Below are 10,833 nucleotides of genomic sequence, written 5' to 3' on the forward strand. Positions count from 1 at the left end.
AGAATCCCAAATCCCTGAAACCAGGTCCAGTGTTCTTCCCATTCTAGCACTTACACATTCTGCTTCCCTACCTATCCTGGATTTCTAGATGCTGAATTGGGTTTGCCCGGAAGCAAGGGCTTCTTCTGCTGGAACACAGGGTCATGGTTGTCACAAGCATTGCTTGTGACCTAAGCACCTGCAGGATCTCTTGAAAATACTTTCAGGAATTTTGCATTGGTGTGATGTTGTACTATAGAATGAGGACTGTTGTAAGATTCAGCCTATTCAGTCATCAATTATTAAACCGTTGCTTATATTGTTGTCTTGCATGAGTAGCCACCTGGTGAATATTCTTTGTGTGTGTGTGTGTGTTTGAGACAGAGTCTCGCTCTGTCGCCCAGGCTGGAGTGCAGGGGTGCGATCTCCGCTCACTGCAAGCTCCACCTCCCGGGTTCATGCCATTCTCCTGCCTCAGCCTCCGAAGTAGCTGGGACTACAGGCGCCCACCACCACACCCAGCTAATTTTTTGTAGTTTTAGTAGAGATGGGGTTTCATCATGTTAGCCAGGATGGTCTTGATCTCCTGACCTCGTGATCTGCCCCCCTTGGCCTCCCAAAGTGCTATGATTACAGGCGTGAGCCACTGCGCCTGGTGTGAATATTCTCTAATTTATTAAAATCATGTTATCCTGCTTCAGCTGGGTGCTTGGGTGTGGCATTCCTCTTCAGGATGGCAGCAAGATAACTTGGAATTTTTAGATACCTTCTCCTCTGAGCACCCTTGAACCACAAACACAACGCTTGGATAGCATGTGTCATATTAGGAGGCAGTCTTTCCTGCACTAGTGTCCTTCCTTCACAGGCTGTGAGCTCTGGGAATGTGGGTATGTTTACTTTGACTCCTAAGTGTCTGGCATGCAAGCTAGAGAATAGAAGATGCTCAGTATATATTTATATAACAAACAGTAAATAAATGAGAGATATTGCTATGAAAAGCCCACTTAATGATATATTCAGGAGTGTAAGTAGACAGATTAATTGAAAATGTCTGTTAACCAGTATTTATAAAAAAGGATACATTTGTAACATGAATATTTCAATTTTACCTAGAATTCATTCACTATAATAGAACTAGACTGTAGAACAATCCTTTGTGTAGGGTTCAGCAAATAGAATTCTACTGTCTGGCTGAAAGCATATCTATCAATCATTGTCTATAATTTGCAGTTTGGATTAGTTTAAGTGTAGATCTTAGCATCAGATGCAGAGCATTCTGTCTTAGGAAATTGTTCAATATTGCTCATTTTTGTTTAATCTTGTAGAGTTGGAAGACTCACACCTAGTGACCTAACAATAATTTTGGAACCTGTTTTTATTTTCCATTGGAGCATTCACATTCGTTTTTATGGAAACTGCAATTCTTCTTACACACTAGTTTTTCATTGATCTGTGCTGTATTTTGATAAATTAGGAAATTATATTCACAAGCCTAATTGGCAAAAGCAGGACAAGAAACAGATTCAATTGGTTCTTGTGATTGTGATAACTCAGTGCCCTTGAGCCCAGGTGTACTAGAGCATCAGTGAATGGCCACGAAGACTCAGCATTTGCTTGGCATCAGTCAATATATTTGCTTCATGAAGTGGAAACGATTAATTATACAGATAGAACATATTAGTGAGAGACTTATTTGAAAGGTGTTTGCTTTTATGTAGAATTAGCACAGTGCCTGATGAATTATGATTCAATGTTTGTTGAAGTCATGCCTAAAATATAGTCATGAATGGCAGCTCCCAAAAAGTGCCAAGAGAGACTTTCATGTATTTTCTCACTTTCTGGAGAAAACTCCTGGATGTCCTGTATGCTCCTCCTCCATATGAAACCAAGAGGAAATGATATCATTGGCCTGGGAAAGAAGGCAGCTCATGAGCCGATTCCCGCATCCCCTTCATTCTTCTTCCCGGAGGCAGTGAGCAGACCTCCGATGAAAGGGAACAGAACGACCAACTGCAGAGGATACTGTTAAGTGGAAGGTGCCTACAAGAGTTCCAGTGAGACCTGGTGACTGAGCCAGCCTTTGCAAGATGCTGGATGACCCCGTGATTATCAGGTGGGAGCTACTTGAGAAAAATAATGAGTATCTTCTAAATTTCACACCTAGTCTCTTGCACTAGAAATTCAAAGACATGAATCCCTGCTCTTAAAGACCTCAGAGTGTGGTAGAAGAGAAAGATGTGTGAAGAAATATTTCAAGTACAGTGTTTTAAGTGCTGTAGTAGAGCAACGTGTGAGGCCAAGTGAGTTTAGAACGGGCTTCAGGGACAGAATCTAAGCTTTCCTGAAGCTAAAGTTTTCTTTTGTCAAAGAAAAAGAATGTCACTAACATAAAAATAAGCAGTTTTTCATGTGAGGAACAAAATTATTTGAGCCAATTGCCAGGTGAAAATTCTCTACAGAATTCCTCATGATAGACAACATCTTTAGCCAAAACTGTACAATTGATATCACAGACTTCCAGAGTGGGCTCTCCCAATAACCCTCAGTCTGAAAGCTCCTTGCCTGGAGAATTGGCTGCAAACATTGCCTTCCTGCTTCCTCCGACATTTAGGAAACCCTCACTACAGCCACGTTCTAATACAGCATTTGAAAATTGAGAATGGACAGATAGGATTCAGCATCAGCAGAGTGCTGGGCCTGGAAGAGGAATGGATCTGGACTGAGGGGACCTGAGTTCAACATTGTGAACAGTGTGATAGGAGCCACCAATAAATTTGTTTGAACAAATTGAAAACTAGATACCTCTTTATTGCTTTCATAGCTCCTTTGTAATGTCTCTCCTGCATTCAAATGGCATGTGTCAGCTCCCTTCAGTGAGGGTCAATCTGAGGGGCAGCCTCACTGTCGGTGAGAAGCAAACAGCCAGCTGTGATGTCACACCTTCTCTTGATGTCTCTTCTGTCTGCTTGAGTTATCTGGGGAAGAAATAACCACTGGTAGAAAATAGTTCTGAATTTTATACTGATTCCGTTTCTAAAATTCTGTTTTTAATTTTGGTAAAATTTATATAACATACATTTTACAACTATAACCATTTAAAGTGTTCAATTCAGTGTCAGTAAGTACATTCAAAATAAGTTGTAACTGTTACCACTGCGCCCTTTAAGAACTTTTCATTATTTCACACAGAAATTCTGTGCTCATTAAATAATGGCTACTCATTCTTTCCATCATCCAGCACCAGGCTCCTCCTAATTTATTTTCTGTATTCACGAATTTCCTAGTTTCAATACCTCATAAAATTTGAACTTACAATATTGTTCTTTGGTATCAGGCTTATATTGCTAAGCACGATGTTTCCAGGTTCATGTATGTCACAGTATGTATTAGAATTCTGTACGAACTGTAAGTTATTATCCAGATACTGTAATTGACATTAGCATGGAAAGGTCAGATATTTTCAGTGTTGCTTCTCATGTTAACAGCCATAAAACTAACTGAAAGTTAAGCCGGAACAATTTGTACAAACCCCAGATTCTCCTGCAACTGAAACAATGTCCAAGCAAATAAATGATTTTCAAGATAATGTCCACTTTGAAACCAATACTGAGGCTTCCATTGGCCAAATTGAACTGATGGGACATATTAATGGGCTCCTCACTGGTTCATTAGTCCAGGAAGAGCTAAATAAGAACTTACCAGTTCTTAAGGGAAAGGGGCTATGGTTGTCTTTGCTAGAAACCAAGGCCAACATGTCACCATTCTGTGGACAAATGACATCAGAGGACTTTTCACAAAACCAATTCCCTGGACTGTTTTTATGAAGAGAGATTTTATCTCTAAGCACATTATTTTGCTCTATATATGAGAATTCAATGGAACTTAGAGATAGCAGAACTCACTTATTCGGAATCAAGTTATCAACTGCAGTAATGCCTCCAGTCATAAAAGGAAACATGATTTTTAAGGGAACATAGTCTGACAGATTAATAAGGAATCTTCCTTCTTGATATAATCAGATACGAACAAGTATAAAGAAGAGTTTTAAGGTTTCAGATAGGAACTCCATTAATTACAATGAAAATTATAGAAGAAGTGTTCAGTAAGAAAGATTCAGTGTAAGATAACACAGAAAATGTGTTGGTAATATCAAGGAGAATCTAAACATTGCACTGTCAGACTAACGCTTTCCATGGGTGAAAACTGCAACTGTCAGGTTAGATAAACATCTATTCGAAGACCGTGAGGAACCACTGAGACATTTCTGAGGCAGAAGGCTAAGAAAAATGCATATAACTGTCAAGGGTGGCAGGGCAGTGTTGGTCTCAAAGTCCTGTCGGACTGAAAGGGCAGAGGCTCTTCCTCACTGGCCCCATCTGCTTTCTGACAGCTCCAGGGTTTCCTGAGGAAGCTGCCCTCCACCTTCATCCACCTCAGACATGTCCTGCAGAGCCCCCTGGAGAATCAGCTTCAGGTTCTGCCAATTTTGATGCTGCCTAAAGGAGCCCATGAAAAAGTAAATGATGGGGTTGGCACTGCTGTTAGGAGATGACAGGAAAATGGAAACTAGATGAACGTGACAATATAAGACCAGGACATGTGGATCCTGGAATACAGGGCCCACTGAATGCCAAAGGGCAGGCCGCAGAGGAGAAAGACCAGCACTGTGAGCAAGATGGTCAGGTACAGCCTGGTCAGCGGCATCTTCCGGGATCTACAGAGGATCCTGATCACTAGGACCAGGCTGGACACACAGAGAATCACACATAAAAACATCAGCCACACGACTGTGATGGATCTGATGTTTGACACCAAACAGAATTAGCACCACTAAACAGGAAGTCACAGAACATCCACTCCAGAATGCTCCGCAGCAGGGACAGGACCCAGAGCAGGACACACAGGACCACTGACAGGTGTGTGGGGCGGTGGCATCGGTACCAGATGGGCCACAGGATGCACAGGCAGCAGTCAGTGCTCATGGTGCTCAGAATGTTCAGGCCTGCCAAGTAGGGAAATGTCATCACAGGATAGAGGATTAGAGAGATGGGATGGACATTATTGATGAGGCATAATGGGGACATATAATGTGGCCACTGAGGAAGAGGAAGTCGGCCGCAGACGGGTTGAGGATGTAGGTGGAGACAGCGTTCCTGCGCATGCAGCAGCCCAGGAGCCAGAGAACAACCACATTTCCTGTCAGTCCGACAAGGGAAATGATGCACGTCAGCACCGTGAGGCTCAGGGTCTGCTTGTAGCAAAGAGTCTCCTCAGTTCTGTTAACTGGTGTCAGTTCTGTACCCAAGGCTGAGATGGTTGGATCCATGCTCAGAAACCCCAGTCTGGTGCCCTGGGAACACAAACCAGATATGATCACCAGCTGTATCATCTTTGATTCTCCCCACCACCCTGCCATGTGAGATTTACTGTCTTTATTTTAAGGAGAGAGAAACAGAGGCTCACAGAGAATAAGTCACCTATCAAAAGGTGGGGGTCCTCAAATCCAGTCTGAAATCCAGTTCCTATTGATTCTGAAGCCTGACCTCTGTCTGCTGCCACACAAATTCTGTGCTGACATGGGAATAACCTTATGATCAAAACACCCCAACTCATCCGGCCAGGGCTGTGGACCCAATCCTTACTGTATCTTGGGCCTGACATTTTCTCTCAGGTGGAGGAATTCAGATACACTAAGAGGCGGTTGTGACACCCTCATGACTAGGACTGATCATCCATGGACAGGAAAGAAGACCATGCACTATGAACCAGGGGAAAATGTGACCTTCACTAGAATAAGTGTGAAAATGACTGGGCCTGGTAGGTAAGAAATAATTCAGTGTGTCAGCATTGCAGACAGGACTACATTTTACATTTCATACTCCCGGTGCCTGTTTCCATGAGCAGCACACTGTGCTCTTCATAAACATTCATTCAATGAATGAATGCATGCATGAGGAGCCTAATGGTAATGGTAGATTTTGGTGAAATGGAAAATAAAAATGAAAGCACCATGTACAACATCAGAACACATAAGTGTAATTAGATGAAGAAAATTTCATCCATCAGAATTCGATTTGTGGACAACTCTATCTGTGTTAAAAAGAATTATTGATGTGTGCCTAACCTGAAATTAATCACTGATGTGTCTTTAAAATGAGGACTCGATGTGGTCATGCTGAACATCTAGAAGCATTTTGTATACAATGTTTGCGTAGGGTGTGGGTCTGAGTTGAAATGCTCAGCCATATAGCAGAGGAAAGAGTAAGTGAGGGCGAGGTCTGAGTGCCACTGAAAAAGGTTATTGAAGTGTTGGAATATCTATGGGGGAGTGCTAAGTGTTCTGCTGGGTATAAACAATGTAAACCGATTTCATTCTTTCTTTCAGGAGATCTTTGTTAGCATTTCTTTGTTGCTGTAAACATTTGTATGAGAGAAGTCCGTGATGGGATATAGGAGATGTGTAGGGCTTGGAGTATAAAGAGAGATGTTCATGCAGATTTCAACTGGAGAATGAGGACTGGGTCTAATATGGGAGAATAACAGCAGCTGATTGGGAGTTTTTAAGGTATTGTCTCTCCTAATCATCTGAAGAGCCTAGGAGGTAAGAATGAGTATTATTCCCATACGGCAGATAATGCACTGGAACACACAAAAAGTGAACTATTCATTCTCGGACTCATATAGTGCGAATTTGAGCCCAGCAGGGATGACTCACGATCTAGTCTTGGAGCAGCCCTTTAGACCCGCACCACTCTGTCAATTATACATGTTAGAGGGGGTAAAGCAGAGGAGTGATTCTCAAGTTAAATCCAAGTTGGCAGTCAAAATTGTGGGTTGAAAAAAAAAACTAACCTAAACAAATTTCAGATAGAGAAAGAGAAGCAAATCAAATATGGAACAAAATAGAGGAGAGTGAAAGCTATTTAGGAACAAATTCAGGAGTTCCTTTTTGCCTATCAGAGGCCACCTTTGCTCTGGAATCCTGAGAATGCACACGGGCAGGAGCTTTCCAGGTAGAAAGAAGATGCACCCTCCTCTGGGAGTACAAAAAAGCATCTGGAGTGAGTTCATCCATCATGAGCTCTTTTAGAGAGACAAGCTGCTACTGCCCTGATTGGCTCGAAAAGGAAATGGGAGGAAAAGGAGAACATCTGTTACTCACACTCAGAGCACTAAACACTTTGTCCATCTATATTTAGGGTAATGGTGTACTTGTCTTCCTCATGAAACCTGAAGCTTCATAACAACTAAGTCATGCCTGTCGTTTTCACTGTGGTATCACCAACATGTAGCATGTATTCCTTAAATATCATCTATGGTATTATCTTCATATAACGTAAGATGAAGCCAAGACCTAGAAAATTAAAGGGTTTTTCTGAGATCACAACACAAACAGTAGGTCCAGTAACAGCCCCTGGTCCCTGGAACTCTCATGAGACTTCTATACGGTTCTCTGTCACATCACTCATCATTTCAGAGGAGTTCCTGATAAATCTTGATGTGAGCACAGAATCAGAAACAGTCAGAGGCAGAGGAGACTGCTACATTGCCCTAATATTCATTTTCCTCTTTGGTCACATAACAATTCTGAGAGTTTAAAAGCAGCAGAAGGACCCACATTCCAGTTTTCCTTGATGGAGGGAGCCATTGTATGACAAAGTGCGGTTCAAGGAAAGATGCACAAAAGTGATATAAGCAAGTCCTGGCTCAGAAGATCAATCAAAGAAGCAAAACTTCTCCTTTCCTTCATTTTTTTCCATCATACTGGAATGCTGGTGTGGCTGGAAACCATGTGGGATCACAAGGATAAGGGTAACTCTCTAGGGATTGTGGAGTAGTAATTTTTGGAATTCCGATGTACAATGCCTTGGAGCATCCAGCACAGATCTCAAAGATAGTCATTTCTGGGTATTCAAGAGGCTTGTTTCTGGAACCGCAGCACACATCAAAATCTGTAGATGCTCAATTTCCTTATATAAAATGATGTGATAGTTGTACAAAACCTATGCACTTTCTCCCAGACACATTAAATCATTTTAAGTTACTTAGAATAACTGACAAAATGTAAACGCCATGTAAATTCTTGTTTTACTATATTTTTTGGAAGTAATGACAAGGAAAAACAAGTTTGTTCCTGTGCAATGCATACACAACTCCACCATACCATTATTTTAAAAATAGTTTCCACCTTTAGTTTGTTGAATCTGCAGATTCAGGACCTAGTGACACAGAGGCACAACTGTACTTTCTTGTTTAAGATATTTCTACTTTGTGTATTTATGAGAGCAGCCAAACTTATATTCTTAACAAAAGAAATATATTCTCTCTTTAAAATTACAGTTTCTTTTCTATGCATTTTTGATGAATGCAAACATTTCTGCACAGAAGTGACAGTAGAGAAAGACATGCCAAACATTAAGGTAGTCTGATAGACCTGAAATGAGACAGGAATCAATCACCTTTAGACAGAGAAAACCCCAGGAATTAGGATATAAGAAGAAGAGAAGGATCGTCTCATTTGCTATGAGGATTTGCTTTCCATTCTTCTCTATCCTGTTTGACATCCCAAGACAGTGGCTTCTATGTACCACATCAGTGGGAATCTTTTTAATCCCAGTGTCTGGTGGAATAGTGACACTGGGACACACCAGCAGGATACTGGAGGATAGCAGGAGAGCCACTTGGGATTTCCACCTCCTGGTTCTCTGCCTGTGTATTAGTTCATTCTCGAATTGCTATAAAGAAATACCTGAGACTGGGAAATTTATGAAGCAAACAGGTTTAATTGGCTCATGGCTCTGCAGGCTATACAGTAAGCAGCTTCTGTTTCTGGGGAGGCTTCAGGAAGCTTCTAATCATGGTGAAAGGCAAAGGTGGAGTGAGGCATCTCACACAGTGAGAGCAAGAGCAAGAGGGAGAGGGAAGAGGTGCAACACGCTTTTAAACAACTAGATTTCATGAGAACTCACTCACTATCACTACAGCAATACCAAAGGGGGATGGTATTAAGCCATTCATGAGAAACCATCCCCACGATCTAATCACCTCCCACCAGGCCCTCCCTCCAATACTGGGAACTACAATCAACATGAGATTTGGGTGGGGACACAGACCCAAAGCATATCAGCCTGTGTGGCTTTGTGTTGGCCATGCAGGGCTTCTCTATCTGCCTGCTCATGCTCTCCCACCCTTATAGCTACAGCTATAGCTATGGTGTCAATGGTAACTGCTCCTTCCCTCTCCCTTTCAGCCTAAGGGAGGAAGTAGTGCTCCCCTATGTGTTGCTGCTTAGGGTGCTGGCCCATGCATTGTCTCTTTCCCTTAACCTTGCACATCTTTGTAAATACTTCCCTCATTAAACACTCCTCAGTCATTTCAGTTGGGACCTCCTTTTTCTTCCTTGAATGTTTATCGACAGGCAAGGATTAACAATTTAGAAAAGTAAGTAAAACAACAAAACCTGCTTCTACAGCAGTTCAACTCTGTGAAGCAATGCCTACATGTCCTTTAGCTCCTTAAATGAATGTGAGAGGCAGAATTCTCTCCATGAGGACAGATTCAGTGATTGGAATAAAGGAGGTGATATGGGGAGATAAATCAGAAGTGGGGACCCCAACTGAGGCTCCCACTGTCTGAGTTGGCAGCACTCAATTTCCAGAAGGAAACTTCATGTCTCCTGTCTTTTCCTGAAACAAGCTCATTATCCCCTGCCTGTAGCACCTAGGTGGAAACAGAGAAACGATCTTATAGTAAAAACCATAACTGACTATGGAAGAAGAGTGTTTCTGGTACTTACCCTTATCTTTTCTCTTTTGTCCAGTGGTAGAGACTTCCCTTGTTCTAAGGTGGAGAGAGCCTTTCTGGGATTGGTGACTTCAGAGGAGCCTTCTGTGTTGCTTAATTCAGGGGATGCCCACAGGAGCTGGAGTCAAAGCTGAGTGAGCAATCCAGGCTTATGAGGTGCTGGACAGACTTGTTATTTCCTGTATAGGGACTATGGACAAATCAGCCAGAAGTGTGGGGCTTCTTCCTGAGATGATTCTTGGCCTCTGCTCCCATATCTGTCTCTCTCCAAGCCCTACTCCATCACATTCCATCTTGTTCAACTTCCTTGATAAAACAGTGGCAAGGAGTTTGAGAGAACTGACTTCTATTTTAAAGAAGTTCTACTGTGTGTAAATGCTGATCAAACAGCATTGCATGCTACATTAAAATCTTTCATAAAAGAAGGATAGTCAATCGACGTGGCAAACTTCACTGTGTTGCCTTGTTTTAGATAATGGCACAGCCTGTCTTACCCTTCAGCAGCCACCTCAGCAGTCATCAATATCAAACAAGACCCTCCAGTATATAGAAGTATTTGGCCCAGTAAAGAGTTCTGATGATGATTCTGATTTCCTAGTAAAAAGGTATTTTTAAGTAATGCATGTAGATTTAGCACAGACATAATGCAGTAATTTGCACTTTATAATAGACTACAGTATAGTGTAAGCATAACTTTTACATGTACCAGGACACCAAAATTCATATGATTTACTTTATTGAATATTTTACTTTATTGCATTATGGTTTAAGCAGACTGAAAATATCTTCAACGTATGCCACAAATATATAATCAAAAGGTGTGATATATCAAAGTAGGTATTAATAAAACAGCGCAACTTTGTGAGGAATGAATGGGATTGGGACAACTGAGTTTCTGTGTGAAATGAATAAAGGTGGAAGCATACTTTACATATGATTTGAGGATAAATCTGAATACAGTACTTAAAATTTTATAATGAAAATAAAATTACCTGGAGGAGCCATAGCAAAATAGTTTTCAAATCAAAGTGGAAAAAGACTTTCAATTAT

At 41.5% G+C, this 10,833-nt stretch overlaps 1 pseudogene; it reads right to left on the minus strand.

Moving 5' to 3' along the window:
• Positions 1-608: 608 nt before the first annotated feature.
• Positions 609-9,765, minus strand: LOC110741213 (annotated as a pseudogene).
• Positions 9,766-10,833: the final 1,068 nt, after the last annotated feature.

This window comes from Papio anubis, chromosome 12 (genome assembly GCF_008728515.1).
Source record: "Papio anubis isolate 15944 chromosome 12, Panubis1.0, whole genome shotgun sequence".
Taxonomy (NCBI): domain Eukaryota; kingdom Metazoa; phylum Chordata; class Mammalia; order Primates; family Cercopithecidae; genus Papio; species Papio anubis.